The sequence below is a fragment of the Bubalus kerabau genome, chromosome 5 (assembly GCF_029407905.1).
Source record: "Bubalus kerabau isolate K-KA32 ecotype Philippines breed swamp buffalo chromosome 5, PCC_UOA_SB_1v2, whole genome shotgun sequence".
In the NCBI taxonomy this organism is placed as follows: domain Eukaryota; kingdom Metazoa; phylum Chordata; class Mammalia; order Artiodactyla; family Bovidae; genus Bubalus; species Bubalus kerabau.
In genome coordinates, this window is record NC_073628.1 from 24,020,297 (window position 1) to 24,026,088 (window position 5,792).

Below are 5,792 nucleotides of genomic sequence, written 5' to 3' on the forward strand. Positions count from 1 at the left end.
CTGGGTCGTATGGCAGTTCTATTTCCAGTTTTTTAAGAAATCTCCACACTGTTCTCCATAGTGGCTGTACTAGTTTGCATTCCCACCAACAGTGTAATAGGGTTCCCTTTTCTCCACACCCTCTCCAGCATTTATTGCTTGTAGACTTTTGGATCGCAGCCATTCTGACTGGCGTGAAATGGTACCTCATAGTGGTTTTGATTTGCATTTCTTTGATAATGAGTGATGCTGAGCATCTTTTCATGTGTTTGTTAGCCATCTGTATGTCTTCTTTGGAGAAATGTCCATTTAGTTCTTTGGCCCATTTTTTGATTGGGTCATTCATTTTTCTGGGATTGAGCTGTAGGAGTTGCTTGTATATTTTTGAGATTAGTTGTTTGTCAGTTGCTTCATTTGCTATTATTTTCTCCCATTCTGAAGGCTGTCTTTTCACCTTGCTTAGAGTTTCTTTTGTTGTGCAGAAGCTTTTAATTTTAATTAGGTCCCATTTGTTCATTTTTGCTTTTATTTCTAATATTCTGGGAGGTGGGTCATAGAGGATCCTGCTGTGATGTATGTCGGAGAGTGTTTTGCCTATGTTCTCCTCTAGGAGTTTTATAGTTTCTGGTCTTACATTTAGATCTTTAATCCATTTTGAGTTTACTTTTGTGTATGGTGTTAGAAAGTGTTCTAGCAAATATTTTAAAAAGAAATGATATGCATTCTCTAAAATTTCTCTTGGACGATATAAGCAGAGTAACTACTTCTAAGAACATTCTATGAAGTCAACATTGCCTTACATCTAAAAGTAGACAAAGGCAGTATATAAGAAAAACTAACAAAAACTATAGACTAATCTCTGTCAGAAACACAGATGCAAAAATCTTCAACAAAATATCAGCAAATAGAATCCAACAATATAGAAAAAAATTATAGACTATGACTAAGTGGTATTTTTTCCAGTTGTGCAAGATTGTTTCAACATTTAAAAATCAGTTGATGTAATTCAGCCGGTAAATGGTTTAAGGAAGAAAAATCACATGATCACACCAATGGATGCAGAAAAGGCATTTGACAAAGTCCAAAACTCATGCATGATAAAAACTGTCTGTAAACTAACAGTAAAGAGGAGCTTTCTCTACTTGAAAAAGAACACCTACACAAAACCTAAAGTTAACATCATACTTAATGATGAAAAACTTGAAACTTCCCCACTAAGATTAGGAGCAAGGCAAGGATGTCCCTCTCGCGACTGTTTTTCAGTATAGTATTGGCCCTAGGTAATCAGTAAGACAAGAAAAGGAAATAAAATGTATACAGATCGGGAAGAGAGACATAAAACTGTCTTTCTTCATAGATGGCATAATTGTCATGCAGAAAATCTAAAAGAATCAACAAGAAAACTCCTGAAACCAAAAGTGATTATAACAAGGTGGAAGGATGTAAGTTAACATACAGAAGTCAATTGCTTTCCTGTATCAGCAAAGACCATGTGGAATTTAAAGTTACAAACACAATCCCGTTTATATTAGCACCCCACAAAATGAAATACTTCAGAATAAATCTAACAAGATATGTGCAAAATCTTTATGAGGAAGACTACAAAATGCTGATCAAATAACAAAATTAATGGAGTTACTCCATGTGTGTGAACCTGAAGACCTGATATTTTCATGATTTTGCTTCTTCTGAACTTGATCTATAGATTCTATACAATTCCAGTCAATGTCACAGCAGGGTATTTTGTGGATAATGACAAACTGATTACAAAGTTTATACAGAGACGCAAAAGACTCAGAATTGCCAATGCACACTGAAGAAGTAGAACTGAATTAAAAGTTGGAGGACTGACACTACTCAATATCATGACTTATTATTGATCTAAAGTGATAGTAATTGGGTATTGTAGGTAGGCTAGACAAAGAGAGCAATGGAATAGAGATCCTAGAAATAGACCCACATAAATACAGACAACTAATCATTGATAACTGACCTTTGTAAAGAAAAAAAGAACAATTGAACCAAGATAATGTTATTAAAGAATGGTTCCGTACAACATGTAAGAAAATGAATCACACAAGAGTTCACATTGCTCACAAAAACTAACTTAAAATATCTCAAGCTTAAATGTAAAATACAAAACTGTAAAATTCCTAGAAGGTAACTGGAGCAATCTAGATGACCTTGGGTGTGGCAATGACCTTTTAGGTACAAGACAAAAAGAATGATTTATAAAACAAGGAATTGAGAAGCTGGACTTCAATAGAATTAAAAATTTCTACTCTGTAGAAGGACATTGTCAAGAGGATGAAAAGACAGGCTGTGGTTTACATGAAAATATTTGCAAAAGATATATCTGATAAAGAACTGTTATCTAAAATATTTACTACAAAGTTTGGATGAACCTTGAGTATATTATGCTAAATAATGTAAGTCAGCCAAAGAAAGACAAATACTGCATATCACTTACAGGTGGAATCAAAAAACATCAAACTTGTAGAAGTAAAATGGTGGTTACTTGGGGGGTGGTGGGTAGGGATATAGGACAGATGTTTAAGGTACAAACTTGCAGTAGGAGGTAAATAAGTCCTAGAGATCTGATGTACAACACAGTGAAAATAGGCAACAATGTTGTATCACAGTCCTCAAACTTGCTGAGAGACTAAAACTCAATCATTTAAACCACTAAAATGAACTGATAACTATATAATGTGTTGCTGTTGTTGTTCAGTCACTCAGTGGTGTCTGACTGTTTGTGACCCCATGGACTGTAGCACGCCAGGCTTCCTTGAGAGAGGTGCTAATTATTGCTATCATGGCAATCATATAAAAATATATCAGACTAACATGTGTACACTTTAAATTCACACAATGTTATATGTCAAATATATTTCAACAAAAATATGGAAAGTAAAGAAACAACCTGATTAAAAATGGGCCCAAGACCTTAGGAGACACATAACACAGAAGATATACAGATGGCAAATAAGCCTATGAAAAGAGAGTACATGGGAAATCCCTGTATCATTTGCTCAGTTTTTCTGTACACCTAATATAGAAAATTTATTAATCAAAGCAAAAAAAATTACTATGAGCATTTAAATCTCAGAGTGTTAAATCTCAGAGAAACTCAGAATTATTCATTTTTCCATATCTGAGTGAGGAATGAGGTATTGCACCTAAAGTAAAATGACAAAAAACTAATCATTATTTTACTATTATCTTAAAATAATTATGAGTTACAATTAAAATAATGCCCACAAATCTTTGGCTGTGCAAGAGAATTAATTCTTTAACATGATCCCTGATATTGTTTTTATCAAATGGTGGAAGACATTTTATCTAATGCTGATTGGATTTACTGAGTCAGGTTGACTGGTATTACAGAATGTCAGTTATTGAGGAAGGAGAAAAAACTACAGGAGTGTCGAATATTCCTTGGTTGTCTGGGAGATGTGGGAAAACAGTGAAAAAAAGTTATTGTCAGGAAAAGTTTGAAACTGAGAGTTTAGAAGGAAATGACAACCCACTCTGGTACTCTTGCCTGGAAAATCCCATGGATGGAGGAGCCTGGTGGGTTGCAGTCCATGTGGTCACTAAGAGTCAGACATGATTGAGCAGCTTCACTTTCACTTTCATGCATTGGAGAAGGAAATGGCAACCCACTCCAGTGTTCTTGCCTGGAGAATCCCAGGGACTGGGGCACCTGGTGGGCTGCTGTCTATGGTGTCGCACAGAGTCGGACACGACTGAAACGACGCAGCAGCAGCAGCAGAGAGGTTATGATTATGCCAAGACTGATAGGCTGCATAGAGAGACCTTTGGCCAAGAGATGGGGGAGGGGGGAGGCGTATGATGACGTGTGGGTTTGAATATCAGTATTAACTGTTTACCAGCTGTGTCATCTGGAGAAAGTTATTTAACCTCTCTAAATCAAAGTTTCCTCAGCAGAATAAATGAGATAACTTAGCAAAACACTCAAACAATTGACTAGCATCCACTTTTGCTCATATACTATGGTTATGATGGTGATTATGGCATTAATTTAGTGAAGGAATATTTAAATAACTTTGGCAGTAATAAGTAGACAGTAGCAGCATAATAAGAGAGAAAACGGACAAATCTGGTTGTGAAAGAGTATTTGCTACTTCTTAGTGACTTTCAAATTCGCCTCCATTTGTCATGTGTACTACAGGCTTAAATTAGTATTAGTTTGGATAATATATTCTTTATAGAAGAGGATAAATCAATGAACAACCCTCTTAAACTCATTGCTGAAAGTTCTAATTTATCTTATGTTCCAGTCAAGATGGATACATGTTTATCAGAGGGCCAAGGATAAGCAGAAACCAAAACCAAAAACAAAAACAAACTATCCCTAAAGGAATAAAACCTGAACTCAAAACCAGCAAGCAGACATGAGAGGCATAAGAGATGTGAAAGGGAGAAAGGGAAAATGGAAAACATTCAGACATGTTGAGAAGCAGTTGTTCTCCATTCACGTGTAGTATGAATTTTAGAGGGTTTCTCCCCTATATTTCTATTCCACTTTCAACCTGAGAAATCATAAGATTTACTTTCAAAGTGTTTTTCACCTCAGAGTTTTCTGGATGGCAGCCCGTACCTCCTTATTTCTCAAGCTGTAGATCAGAGGGTTCAGCATAGGGATCACTGTTGTGTAGAACACAGAGGCCACGTTCTTCTGGGCCAGGGAACTGGCTGTGGAGGGTTTTAGGTACATGAAGGAAGCAGACCCATAAAATAATCCCACAGCTGCAAGATGGGAACTGCAGGTGCTGAAGGCTTTGGATCGTCCCTCTGTGGAGGTGATATGGAGAATGCTGGAGACGATGAAGGCATAGGAAACAAGGACTGTTAAGCTGGTGACTACAATGTTGAATCCAGCCAAAAAGAAAGTTGTCATCTCAGTGTCATAGGTGCTAGAGCAAGAGAGCTTCATGAGGGCGATGATGTCACAGAAGTAATAACTGATGAGAAAATCACAATAGGACAGCTTCAACATAGGACCAGTCTCTATAGATGAGCCAATGAGCCCCATGGCATAAATCCCAGCCACCAGCAGGGAGCAGACTCAATGAGACATGATGATATTATAAAGCAAAGGTCTGCAGATGGCAACACAGCGGTCATAGGCCATCACTGTCAGCATGTAACACTCAGCAATGACAAACACCAGGAACAAGCAGAGCTGGGACATGCACCCTGCATAGGAGATGGTGTTCTTCCCTGACACAAAGTTCACCAGCATCTTAGGGGTAATGACAGAGGAGTAGCAGAGATCCACAAAGGAGAGGTTGCTGAGGAAATAGTACATGGGGGTGTGAAGCTGAGCGTTCAGACAAATCAGGGTTATCATGCCCAGGTTCCCTACCATGGTGACCAAGTAAATCCCAAGGAAGAGGAAGAAGAGGGGGAGCTGGAGCTCTGGCCGATTTGTTAAACCTCCAAGAATGAACTCTGTCACTGTGGATTGGTTTTCTGCAGCCATTTTCTCTTTGGGGACCCTGTGGAGATAAGAAAGAAGAGCCTGTGAAAGGTTGTATAGAGTCAGCCCTTGGTAAGAGTTGGAGACACATCTGAGGATTCAATCAACAGCATCTTGGACACGAAAGGCTGTCTTCATTGTATTATGTTATTAAAAAAAATTTATCTCTGGGCTTTCTATTTTGTTCCATTGATCTATATTTCTGTCTTTGTGCCAGTACCATACTGTCTTGATGACTGTGGCTTTGTAGTAGAGCCTGAAGTCAGGTAGGTTGATTCCTCCAGTTCCATTCTTCTTTCTCAAGATC

At 37.7% G+C, this 5,792-nt stretch overlaps 1 pseudogene; it reads right to left on the minus strand.

The window, feature by feature from the left end:
- Positions 1-2,997: 2,997 nt before the first annotated feature.
- LOC129652555 (olfactory receptor 151-like) lies at positions 2,998-5,488 on the minus strand (annotated as a pseudogene).
- Positions 5,489-5,792: the final 304 nt, after the last annotated feature.